This window comes from Bos grunniens, chromosome 7 (genome assembly GCF_055505025.1).
Source record: "Bos grunniens cultivar Pamir isolate PY7600 chromosome 7, Bosgru_T2T1.0, whole genome shotgun sequence".
Lineage (NCBI taxonomy): Eukaryota > Metazoa > Chordata > Mammalia > Artiodactyla > Bovidae > Bos > Bos grunniens.
Window position 1 is genome coordinate 13,966,396 of NC_141171.1, and position 14,102 is coordinate 13,980,497.

Below are 14,102 nucleotides of genomic sequence, written 5' to 3' on the forward strand. Positions count from 1 at the left end.
AATAGTCATCTTGTTAAATTTACCCATTCCAGTCCATTTCAGTTCGCTGATTCCAAGAATGTCCACATTCACTCTTGCCATCTCCTCTTTGACCACTTCCAATTTGCCTTGATTCATGGACCTGACATTCCAGGTTCCTATGCAATATTGCTCTTTACAGCATTGGACCTTGCTTCTATCACCAGTCACATCCACAGCTGGGTATTCTTTTTGCTTTGGCTTCAGCCCTTCATTCTTTCTGGAGTTATTTCTCCACTGATCTCCAGTAGCATATTGGGCACCTACTGACCTGGGGAGTTTCTCTTTCAGTATCCTATCATTTTGCCTTTTCATACTGTTCATGGGGTTCTCAAGGCAAGAATACTGAAGTGGTTTGCCATTCCCTTCTCCAGTGGACCACATTCTGTCAGATCTCTCCACCATGACCCGTCCATCTTGGGTTGCCCCACGGACATGGCTTAGTTTCATTGAGTTAGACAAGGCTGTGGTCCTAGTGTGATTAGATTGACTAGTTTTCTGTGAGTATGGTTTCAGTGTGTTTGCCCTCTGATGCCCTCTTGCAACACCTATCATCTTACCGGGTTTCTCTTACCTTGGGCGTGGGGTATCTCTACACGGCTGCTCCAGCAAAGAGCAGCCATTGCTCCTTACCCTGGACGAGGGGTATCTCCTCACCAGCGCCCTTCCTGACCTTCAACGTGGGATAGCTCCTTTAGGCCCTCCTGCGCCCATGCAGCCAGGGCTCCTTGCACATGGGGTTGGTCCTCCCGGCTGCCGCCCTTGGCCTCGGGCGTGGGGGCATGGGGCATCTCCTCCTGGTGGCCTCCCCTCTCTGACGAGAGGTAACTCCTCTTGTCGCCACCCCTGACCTCGGACGCGGGTTTTATTGACTATGCCAAAGCCTTTGACTGTGTGGATCACAATAAACTGTGGAAAATTCTGAAAGACATGGGAATACCAGACCACCTGATCTGCCTCTTGAGAAATTTGTATGCAGGTCAGAAGCAACAGTTAGAACTGGACATGGAACAACAGACTGGTTCCAAATAGGAATTCGTCAAGGCTGTATATTGTCACCCTGTTTATTTAACTTATATGCAGAGTACATTATGAGAAACGCTGGACTGGAAGAACACAAGCTGGAATCAAGATTGCCAGGAGAAATATCAATAAGCTCAGATATGCAGATGACACCACCCTTATGGCAGAAAGTGAAGAGGAACTAAAAAGCCTCTTGATGAAAGTGAAAGTGGAGAGTGAAAAAGTTGGCTTAAAGCTCAACATTCAGAAAACAAAAATCATGGCATCCGGTCCCATCACTTCATGGGAAATAGATGGGGAAACAGTGAAAACAGTGTCAGACTTTATTTTTCTGGGCTCCAAAATCACTACAGATGGTGACTGCAGCCAGGAAATTAAAAGACGCTTACTCCTTGGAAGGAAAGTTATGACCAACCTAGATAGCATATTCAAAAGCAGAAATTACTTTGCCAACAAAGGTTCGTCTAGTCAAGGTTATGGTTTTTCCAGTGGTCATGTATGGATGTGAGAGTTGGACTGTGAAGAAGGCTGAATGCCAAAGAATTGATGCTTTTGAACTGTGGTGTTGGAGAAGACTCTTGAGAGTCCCTTGGACTGCAAGGAGATCCAACCAGTCCATTCTGAAGGAGATCAGCCCTGGGATTTCTTTGGAAGGAATGATGCTGAAGCTGAGACTCCAGTACTTTGGCCACCTCATGCAAAGAGTTGACTCATTGGAAAAGACTCTGATGCTGGGAGGGATTGGGGACAGGAGGAGAAGGGGACGACAGAGGATGAGATGGCTGGATGGCATCACTGACTCGATGGATGTGAGTCTGAGTGAACTCCTGGAGTTGGTGATGGACAGGGGGGCCTGGTGTGCTGCGATTCATGGGGTCACAAAGAGTTGGACACGACTGAGCGACTGATCTGATCTGATCTGATGTAGAGGATTATGTCTTCCGCAAACAGTGAGAGTTTTACATCTTTTTGAATCTGGATTCCTTTTATTTCTTTTCCTTCTCTGATTGCTATGGCTAAAATTTCCAAAACTATGTTGAATAGTAGTGGTGAGAGTGGCACGCTTGTCTTGTTCCTGACTTTAGAGGAAATATTTTCAGTTTTTCACCACTGAGGATAATGTTTGCTGTGGGTTTGTCATATATAGCTTTTATTATGTTGAGGTATGTTTCTTCTATTCCTGCTTTCTGGAGGGTTTTTTTTTTTTTTATCATAAATGAATGTTTAATTTTGTCAAAGGCTTTCTCTGCATCTATTGAGATAATCATATGGTTTTTATCTTTCAATTTGTTAATGTGCTGTATTACACTGATCGATTTGCAGATATTAAAGAATCTTTGCATCCCTGGGATAAAGCCCACTTGGTCATGATGTATGATCTTTTTAATATGTTGTTGGATTCTGTTTGCTAGAATTTTGTTAAGGATTTTTGCATCTATGTTCATCAGTGTTATTGGCCTGTAGTGTTCCTTTTTTGTGGCATTTTTGTTCGGTTGTGGTATTAGGGTGATGGTGGCCTCATAGAATGAGTTTGGAAGTTTACCTTCCTCTGCAATTTTCAGGTGAGTTTGAATAGAATAGGTATTTAGTTCAGTTCAGTCACTCAGTCATGTCTGATTCTTTGCAACCCCATGGATTGCAGCGTGACAGGCCTCCCTGTCCATCACCAACTCCCAGAGTTTACCCAAACTCATGTCCATTGAGTCGGTGATGCCATCCAGCCATCTCATTCTCTGTCATCCTCTTCTCCTCCTGCCCCCAATCCCTCCCAGGATCAGAGTCTTTTCCAATGAGTCAACTCTTCGCATGAGGTGGCCAAAGTATTGGAGTTTCAGCTTCAGCATCAGTCCTTCAAATGAACACCCAGGACTGATCTCCTTTAAAATGGACTGGTTGGATCTCCTTGCAGTCCAAGGGACTCTCAAGAGTCTTCTCCAACACCACAGTTCAAAAGCATCAATTTTTCGGTACTCAGCTTTCTTCACAGTCCCACTCTCACATCCATACATGATCCTGGAAAAACCATAGCCTTGACTAGACAGACGTTTGTTGGCAAAGTAATGTCTCTGCTTTTGAATATGCTATCTAGGTTGGTCATAACTTTCCTTCCAAGGAGTAAGCATTTTTTAATTTCATGGCTGCAATCATCAACTGCAGTGATTTTGGTGCCCCCAAAAAGAAAGTCTGACACTGTTCCACTGTTTTCCCATCTTTTTCCATGAAGTGATGGGACCAGATATCATGATCTTCGTTTTCTTAATGTTGAGCTTTAAGCCAACTTTTTCACTCTCCTCTTTCACTTTCATCAAGAGGCTTTTTAGTTCCTCTTCACTTTCTGTCATAAAGGTGGTGTCATCTGCATATCTGAGGTTATTGATATTTCTCCTGGCAATAGGTGTTAGCTCTTCTCTAAATTTTTGGTAGACCTCAGCTATGAAGCCGTATAGTCCTGGGCTTTTGTTTGCTGGAATGTTTCTTATAACAGTTTTGACTTCCGTGCTTGTGATGGGTCTGTTAAGATTTTCTATTTCTTCCTGGTTCAGCTTTGGAAAGTTATACTTTTCTAAGAATTTGTCCATTTCTTCCAAGTTGTTTGTTTTGTTGGCATATAGTTGCTGATAGTAGTCTCTTATGATCCTTTGTATTTCTGTGTTGTCTGTTGTGATTTCTCCATTTTCATTTCTAATTTTGTTGATTTGATTCTTCTCCCTTTGTTTCTTGATGAGTCTGGCTAGTAGTTTATCTATTTTATTTATCTTCTCAAAGAACCAGCTTTCAGCTTTATTGATTTTTGCTATAGTCTCTTTTGTTTCTTTTGCAATTATTTCCGCCCTAATTTTTATGATTTCTTTCCTTCTACTATCCCTGGGGTTCTTCATTTCTTTCTAGTTGCTTTAGATGTAGAGTTAGGTTATTTATTTGACTTTTTTCTTGTTCTTGAGGTAAGCCTGTATTGCTATGAACCTTCCCCTTAGCCCTGCTTTTAGTGTCCCACAGGTTTTGGGTTGTTCTGTTTTCATTTTCGTTCGTTTCTATGCATATTTTGATTTCTTTTTTGATTTCTCCTGTGATTTTTTAATTTATCCCGTGATTTTTTGGTTATTCAGCAGCGTGTTGTTTAGCCTCCATATGTTGGAATTTTTAATAGTTTTTTTTTTTTTTTCCTGTAGTTGACATCTAAACTTACTGCATTGTGATCAGAAAAGATGCTTGGAATGACTTCAATTTTTTTGAATTTACCAAGGCTAGATTTATGGCCCAGAATGTGATCTATCCTGGAGAAGGTTCCATGTGCATATGAGGAAAAGGTGAAATTGATTGTTTGGGGGTGAAATGTCCTATAGATATCAATTAGGTCTAACTGATCCATTGTATCATTTAAAGTTTGTGTTTCCTTGTTAATTTTCTGTTTAGTTGATCTATCCGTAGATGTGAGTGGGGTATTAAAGTCTCCCACTATTATTGTGTTATTGTTAATTTCCCCTTTCATACTTGTTAGCATTTGCTTTACGTATTCCAGTGCTCCTATGTTGGATGCATATATATTTACAATTGTTATATCTTCTTCTTGGATTGATCCTTTGATCATTATGTAGTGACCTTCTTTTTCTCTTTTCACAGCCTTTATTTCAAAGTCTATCTTATCTGATATGAGTATTGCTATTCCTGCTTTCTTTTGGTCTCCTTTTGTGTGAAATATCTTTTTTCAGCCCTTCACTTTCAGTCTGTATGTGTCCCTTATTTTGAGGTGGGTGTCTTGTAGACAACTATCATGTTCATTCTGCTTGAGAAGGAAACCATGCTCCCAACACTCCCTTCATCCCTCTCTGTCTCCCTCAGCACTTACTGGGCTGGGCTGCATCCATGCTGGAGCATGACCAAGTAGCACAGACTCACTACCCCTCTCCTTCCTGGAGTTTGATGGAGTCTCAAAGTCCTTCCTTAGGACAGGCAGGAAGGCAGACTCAGGATGGAAGCCTTTGATGCAGATTCCTACAAAGGATGGAGACATAGGTGTGGAGCCACAAATTCAGAACTGCCAAACTAAAGATGCAATAGAAGCAAATTAGTCCTTTTAATGATGAACATTTAAAAGACAGTTGGTTAATGCGTTATTTTAGGACAAAAGGCAAGAAAGAACAAAGAAGTAACAGCAATCATAACTGACTGAAGAAGCTATTCCACCAATAGCTTGAGGGGTGTAAAGGGACTGACTGAGTTTTTAAAGCAAAAAGACATTTCCAGACCACTGTTGAAAATATGTAAGTTTAATACAAGATGCAACATAGAGTAGTGATTTCAAGCACCTCACTTGGAACTGAAGCCCATATATATGATGTAGAGAAGTTATGTGAAGAAATTTATTAGAAATAATGGGAAAAACACATCACTTGCTACAACATCAGGATCTTCATATCCCCCCCCCCCAACCTTTGCCCTCTGATCTCTTCTGGATCTTTAGCATTTGTCCATGAGCAGTTAAGACCCAAGATGTAAAGTTCACCTTTGAAGGAACGATCTGACTTGGATCAGTAGTTGACAACCTTGGACACACACTAGAACCATCTGAGTGCTTTTCAAAAGCTTCATGCTCAGAACATGCCTTGTGCTTAGTCACTAAGTCATGTCCAACCTTTGCCACCCCATGGACTGTAGCCTTCCAGGCTCCTCTGTCCATGGGAATTCTACAGGCAAGAATACCAGAGTGGGTTGCCATGCCCACCTCCAGTGTATCTTCCCAACCCAGGGGTCAAACCCAGGTCTCCCTCATTGCAGGCAGATTCTTTACCATCTCAGCCACCATAAAAACTCCAAAACACACCCAGATACAGTTAAATCAGGATATCTGGTGGTGAGAACCAATGGTCAGTATTTTTAACCTTCCCAGGTGACTGCAATAAAACCCAAGGTTGAGATGCAGTAGCATGTCTCCTCACACATAACTGCATGCAGACATTTGAAAAATAGAATTTACTGTGAAAAATACATAAGGACTGTGACAAACTTGCAAATTTTCAGTGTATTAAAAGGGGACATGAGTGTACCTATGACTGATTCTTGTTGATGCATAACATAAAACCACAAAATTCTGTAAAGCAAATATCCTTCAATTTAAAAAATTAAGTGGCAGGGAGAGAACAAGATGGCAGAGGAGTAGGTGGGCAGGGAGTATATCTCTCTCTAACAAATACGTCAGGAATACACCTTCAGACACAGAAATGCATGCAGAACACCAGCTGAGAGTGGACAGAAGTACCTGGCCAGTGGAAAAGAATATATAGAACCATGCAAAACTCGGTAGGATGAAGGAATTAGGGGGAAAACAGGAGTATTAATGGGACTGGACCTGCCCTCAGTGGGTGGGGGAACTGAAGCAGGGGTCCTATCCCCACATGAGGGCAATTGTCTGAGTCGGAGGAGAAACGTGTAAGGCTGAGAGTGAAACAGCTGATCTGTGGCAGCCTAAATGGAATGAGAATCAGACAGTCCTTGCCATAGCCGTACATACCCTAGACAAGGATGCAGGTCCCCTGGAAGGTGCAGAGACTGGGAGCTGGAGTTTAAGGATTGTGGAGTAATCCCAGGGGGATTGAGGGGATATGAGGGAGGAGACTGTGGTGGGAAATGCCCACAGAAGAAAGCCAGGCAGCCATGGAAGCAAGGTGATACTGCCGAGCCATGCATAGGGAGGTGGAGCCATCATCATAGCCTCTCTCCCCACATGCCAGCATTGGCAGCTGAACAATAGAGAGGCTGGCCCATCAAATGCCTGATTATCTGAACTACAGAGTGGGACCCCACCCAGGGTGCTCCTTTAAGTGCCTGACATGCCGATCTACAGAGTAAGACCCCAGCTAGGAGGGGGCCCTCTATGTGCCTGATGTGCCAAATGACGAAGGACCCCAGGCAAGGGAGTCCTCTAAGTACCAGAATGGGCAGAGCTATGGAGAAAGACTGGCCAAAGAGGCCTTCTGATCACCAGCTATAAGAGGCTTGAATAAAGATTCTGATAGGGCCATAACACCTGTGGCAGAGGCAGTCCATGTCCCTGCACAGTTGGCAGTACCAGAGTCCCTGCAAGCCAAGGAGTTGTGCCATATTCACGCTCAACTCGCATTGGGGCAGAGCTGCCACAGGCAAAAAAAAAAAAAAAAAAAGTCTTGCATCTATGTGCACAGAGTCGTTTCTGTCATGTCCAGCTCTTTGTGATCCTGTACACTGGCCTTCCAGGCTTCTCTGTCAGGGGGGTTCATCAGGCAGAAATATAGGATCATATTGACCAATACTGGCTGCCATTATCCTTCTCAGATCAGATCAGATCAGATCAGTCACTCAGTCGTGTCCCTTTGCGACCCCATGAATCGCAGCACGCCAGGCCTCCCTGTCCATCACCAACTCCAGGAGTTCACTCAGACTCACATCCATCGAGTCAGTGATGCCATCCAGCCATCTCATCCTCTGTCGTCCCCTTCTCCTCTTGCCCCCAATCCTCCCAGCATCAGAGTCTTTTCCAATGAGTCAACTCTTCGCATGAGGTGGCCAAAGTACTGGAGTTTCAGCTTTAGCATCATTCCTTCCAAAGAAATCCCAGGGCTGATCTTCAGAATGGACTGGTTGGATCTCCTTGCAGTCCATGGGACTCTCAAGAGTCTTCTCCAACATCACAGTTCAAAAGCATCAATTCTTTGGCATTCAGCCTTCTTCACAGTCCAACTCTCACGTCTGTATACGACCGCAGGAAAAACCATAGCCTTGACTAGACGAACTTTGTTGGCAAAGTAATGTCTCTGCTTTTTAATATGCTATCTAGGTTGGTCATAACTTTCCTTCCAAGGAGTAAGCGTCTTTTAATTTCATGGCTGCAGTCACCATACCCTTCTAGAACACTATATTTCCTGCTGCCCTTGCCGCTGACTCCCCTGAGTAACTGGGGCTGCCAGAACCCCCAAACTCAAGCAGCTGAACCACTTCCACACCTGGCCTTCACAGGGGTAAACCCAAGTTCTCCAGGGCAGCCTCAGGAGCAAACCCCAGTGGATTACCCACATGCAGAAGTGAAAATAAAACAATGGAAACTCAGGGGCAGTATGGCTAAGGAAGAAGACCCAAAACCTTCCTACTAGCTGTACAAGCTGCAAATTCTACATGATCAACAAGGCAAACTCTGTGTCTATGGAATATATAAAAGGACGTTGAGAGCTCCCACAAAAGAAAATGCACTAGTTCTGATAGCTGTGGACATTGGAGGCAAGAACACACAGGAATAGGACCAGATTAGAATCTGAGCTGTTCCCACAGCAGGTCCAGCGAACAGCACAGTGTTGGAAGGCATCCTAAGGAAGTGAGGTGGACTGTGACTCCCAGTGAGGGGAAGGACTCTTACAGCAGTGACTCAAGAAAAACATTTATTATTCTTATGATTTGACTTGTTCTGCAGATTCTTTTGGAATTTTTTTCTTTCTTTTATTTCCTATTTTTACCCCTGTGTTGTAGTTGTTGATTTTAATGGCACTATGAAACCTAATTAAGGTTTTGAGCTTTCTTTTTTCTCAGTAACATTTTTTATTGTTGTTATAAACCTCTGCCTCTATGTTGGGTTTTTGCAGTTCTGTGGAATTTTCCTTTTTTGCTCTCTCTCTTTTTTTGATTTTAATTTTTAATTTTAATTTTTTTCTATATTTATTCCTTTGTTTGCCTTTTCTACTGTTCTTTTCCCCTTGCAGTTAATCTTTAATATATATAAATCTTCATCTACCTCTATTTAACTTTGTGTATCTATTCTTTCTTTCTTTTCGTTCTTTCCTTTCCTTTCAACATATTTGTTAGTTTTGTTTGCATTAATTTATTCCCTAATTAACACCTTGCTTTAATTTTGCTTTCCAGTTTGTGCTTAAGTTAGTTTTGTTCTTAATTGGTAAATGTAATTTTTTACTTCCTTTGTTTGCCAAGCCAATCTACTGTACTTTATTTTTGTTAAACTGTTTGACTTTGCTTATGGGTGTATATGTATATGTGTATATTCCAATATTTTCATTATTATTTGCCTGATTTTGTAACTGCCATTTGTCTGGGGTTCATTTTGGTTTCTCATTTTTTTGGTATTTGTTTTAATATCATTTAATGCCATAACAAACCACTTGTGGAATCTGTTCCTGACAGAAATCAAGCCCTGAGCCTTTGGAGTGGAAGCACTGATGCCAAGACCCTAAGCTACCAGAGAACTAACTTTAGGGAGTATCAAAGAGAGAGAACTCACACAAAGGAAACCACTTGAATGGAAGACGTGGCATCACCCAACCATCAGTAGCACCCTGTGCAGGATGCCTCATCTAAACAACAAAGAAAAAAAAGTACAAACTCAATCATCAGCAGACAGGATTACCACCTCTCTCAACCTTGCCCATCAGAGGACAAACAAACAAACAAATAAAAAACTCAGCACAAATCTCACCCTATATGAAGCTTGTAGAAACCACTGTTCAAACTTAGGAGGGAAGAAACCAAAAGAAAGAAAAAAAATCAACCTTAAAGCCTGAGAAAAGGAGACCTCAAACACACTAAGTTAAAAAAAAATAATGAAAAGGCAGAGAAATACTACACAAATGAAGGATCAAACTAGAAACACAGATGTTCAAATAAATGAAGAGGAAATGGGCAAAATACCTGAAAAAGAATTCAGAATAATGATAGTAAAGATGATCAAAAACCGTGAAAACAAAATGAAGAAAATGTAAGAATCAACTAACAAAGACCTAAAAAATTAAAGAACAAACATACAGAGACAAAAAACACAATTACTGAAATTGAAAATACTCTGGAAGGAATAAATAGCAGAATATCTGAAGCAGAAGAATGAATCAGTGAGCTGGAAGATAAAATGGTGGGGAAAACTTCTGAAAAGCAGAATAAAGTAAAAAGAATGGAAAGAACTGAGGATAGACTCAGACCTCTGAGACAATATCAAACGTATTAGCATTCAAATTATAGAGGTCCCAGAAGAAGAAGAGAAAAAGAAAGGGTCTGAGAAATTTTTTGAAGAGACTATATATGAAAATTACCCCAACTTGGAAAAGAAAAGTCAATCAAGTCCAAGAGGCACAAAGAGTCCTATACAGGACAAACCCAAGGAGAAACACACCAAGATACAGACTAATCAAACTAACAAAGATTAAATGTAAAGAAAGAATATTAAAAGCAAAAAGGGAAAAACAGCAAGTAACATACAAGGGAAACCCCATACACTTAACAGCTGATCTTTCAGCAGAAACTCTACAGGCCAGAAGGGAATGGCAGAATATATTTAAAGTACTGAAAGGGAAAAATCTACAACCAAGATTACTGTACCCAGCAAGGATCTCACTCAAAATCGATGGAGAAATAAAAAGCTTTTCAGACAAGCAAAAGTTAAGAGAATTCAGTATCACCAAACCAGCTTTAAAACAAACGTTAAAGGGACTTATATAGTCAAGAAATACAAGAGAAGGAAAAAGTTCTACAAAATCAACCCAAACAATTAAGAAAATGGCAATAGGAACATATATATCAATAATTACTTTAAATGTAAATAGATTAAATGCTCCAACCAAAAGACACAGACTGGCTGAATGGATACAAAAACAAGACCCATATATATGCTGTCTACAAGAAACCCACCTCAGACCTAAAGACACATATAGACTGAAAGTGAGAGGATGGAAAAATATATTCCATGCAAATAGGAAGCAAAAGCAAACTGGAGTAGCAATCCTCATATCAGACAAAATAGACTTTACAATAGAGAAGATTACAAGAAATGAAGATTACGAGAGATCAGATTACATACTAATCAAGGGATCAATCCAAGAGGAAGACATAACAATTGTAAATATCTATGTACCCAACATAGGAGCACCTCAGTACATAAGACAAACACTAACAGATATAAAAGGAGAAAAAGACAGTAGCACAATAAATGATACATTAGATGAGGAGGACCTCATTGATATCTTCAGGACATTTCATCCAAATGCAGAAGAATACACCTTCTTTTCAAGTGCACATGAAACATTCTCCAGGTTAAACCACATCTTGGGTCACAAATCAAACCTCAGGAAATTTTTAAAAATTGAAATCATATCAAGCATCTTTTCCAACCTCAAGGCTATGAGACTAGATATAAATTTCAAGAAAAAAAACTGTAAGAAACAAAAACACATGGAGATTAAATTATATGTTTCTAAATAGCCAACAGATTACTGAAGAAATCAAAAGGGAAATAAAAAATTTCTAGAAACAAATGAAAATTAAAACACAACAACTCATAACCTATGGGTACAGCAAAAGAAGCTCTAAGAAGGAAGTTTATAGCAATACAATCCTACCTCAAGAAACAAGAAAAACATGGACTAGACAATCTAACTTTACACCTAAAACAACTGGGAAAAGAAGAAGAAAAAATCCCAGAATTCGTAGAAGGAAATAAATTATAAATATCCTAGAAGAAATAAATGAAAAAGAAATGAACCGGTGGGCTGCCGTCTATGGGGCCGCACAGAGTTGGACATGACTCACACGACTTAGCAGCAGTAGCAGCAGGGATGGGCCAGAGCTGAGAGTCAGATATGACTAGTGGGAGCAACTGGGCAAACAGCACCCCCCCCCCCAAAAAAAAAAAGAAATGAACGGAACAATAGTAAAGATTAATGACTAAAAGCTGCTTCTTTGAGAAGATAAACAAAATTGACAAACATTTAGCCAGACTCATCAAGAAAAACAGAGAGACGAATCAAATCAACAAAATTAGAAATGAAAAAGGAGAGGTTATAGCAGACAATGCAGAAATAAAAAGGATTATAAGAGACTAATATGAACAACTATATGGCAATAAAATGGGTAAACTGGAAGAAATGGACAGATTCTTAGAAATGTTCAATCTTCCAAGACTGAAGCAGGAAGAAATAGGAATTATGAACAACCCAATTACAAGCACTGAGATTGAAGCCGTGATCCAAAATCTCCCAGAAAACAAAAGCCCAGGAGCAGATGGCTTCACAGGAGAATTCTATCAAAAACATTTAGAGAAGAGATAATGCCTATCCTTCTAAAACTCTTTCAAAAAATTGCAGAAGAAGGAACACTTCCAAACTCCTCATTCTACAAGGCCAACATCACCCTGATACCAAAACCAGACAAAGACAACACACAAAAAAGAAAATTACAGGCCAGTATCACTGATGAACATAGATGCAAATATCCTCAACAGAATTTTAGCAAGCAGAATTCAGCAACACATCAAAAAATTCATACACCATGATCAATTCAGGTTTATTCCAGGGATGCACAGGTTCTTCAATATGCACAAATCAATCAATGTGATACACGTTAATAAATTGAAAGATAAAAACCATATGATAATCTCAATAGATGCATTAAAATCCTTTGACAAAATTTGGCACCCATTTATGACTAAAACTCTTCAAAAAATGGGCATAGAAGGAACCTACCTCAACATAGTAAAGGCCATATATGATAAACCTACAGAAAACATTTTTTTCAATGGTGAAAAACTGAAAGCATTCCCCCTAACATCAGGAACAAGACAAGGGTGTCCACTTTCACCACTATTATTCAACATAGTTTTGGAAATCTAGTACAGCAATCAGAGAAGAAAAAGAAATAAAAAGGAATCCAGATTGGAAAAGAAGTAAAGCTCTCACTGCTTGCAGATGACATGATACTGTACATAGAAAACTCTAAAGATATTATCAGAAAATTACTAGAGCTAATCAGTGAATTTAGCAAAGTTGCAGGATACAAAATCAATACACAGAACTCACTTGCATTTCTATACACTAACAATGAAAAGTCAGAAAGAGAAATTAAAAAATCAATCCCCTTCATCATTGCAACAACAAGAATTAAATATCTAAGAATAAACTTATCTAAGAAGACAAAAAGCTGTACAGAGAAAATTATAAGACACTGATGAAAGAAATCAAAGACAACATAAACAAATGGAGAGATAGTCTATGTTCCTGGGTAGGAAGAATCAATGTTATGTAAATACTATACTACCAGATGCAATCTACAGATTCAATATGATCCCTATCAAATTACCAATGACATTTTTCACAGAACTAGAACAAAAAATTTCACAGTGCATATGGAAACACAAAAGACTCTGAATAGCCAAAGCAGTCTTGAGAAAGAAGAATGGAGCTGGAAGAATCAACCCTCCTGACTTCAGATTATACTACAAAGCTACAGTCATTAAGACAGTGTGGTACTGGCACAAAAACAGAAATATAGACCAAAGGAACAAAATAGAAAGCCCAGTAATTAACCTATGCACCTGTGGCTACCTTATTTTTGCAAAGGAGGCAAGAATATACAATGAAGCAAAGACAGCCTCTTCAATAAGTGGTGCTGAGAAAACTGGACAGCTACATATAAAAGAATGAAATTAGAACACTTTCAAACACCATACATAAAGGTAAACTCAAAATGGATTAAAAACCTAAATATAAGACAAAAAACTATAACACTCTTAGAGGAAAACATAGGCAGGACACTCGATGACATAAATCAAAGCATAAATTCTATGACCCACCTCCTAGAGTAATGGAAATAAAAACAAAAGTAAACAAGTGGGACCTGATTAAATTTCAAAGCTTTTGCACAGAAAAGGAAACTATAAACAAGGTGAAAAGACAACCCTCAGAATGGGAGAGAATAATAGCAAATGAAACAACTGACAAAGGATTAATTTCCAAAATTTACAAGCAGCTCATACAACTCAATACCAGAAAAACAAACAACCCAATCAAAATGTGGGGGAAAGACCTAAACAGACATTTCTCCAAAGAAGACATAAGATGGCTAAACACATGAAACAAACACATGAAAAATGCTCAATATTGCTCATTATTAGGGAAATGAAAATCAAAACTACAATGAAATATCTCCTTACACCTGTCAGAATGGCCATCATCAAAAAGTCTACAAACAATAAATGCTGGAAAGGGTGTGGAGAAAAGGGAACAAACACTCTTGCACTGCTGATGGGAATGTAAATTGATACA

The 14,102-nt window shown here is 39.7% G+C and overlaps 1 long non-coding RNA gene across 1 annotated transcript; it reads left to right on the plus strand.

Annotated features, from left to right (window-relative positions):
* The first annotated feature begins 4,189 nt into the window (after positions 1 to 4,189).
* LOC147368518 (uncharacterized) lies at positions 4,190 to 10,393 on the plus strand. The gene is made up of 2 exons (XR_015166682.1): positions 4,190 to 4,349; positions 9,202 to 10,393. It is a non-coding gene; the product is annotated as an uncharacterized LOC147368518 (long non-coding RNA).
* The last annotated feature ends 3,709 nt before the right edge of the window (positions 10,394 to 14,102 follow it).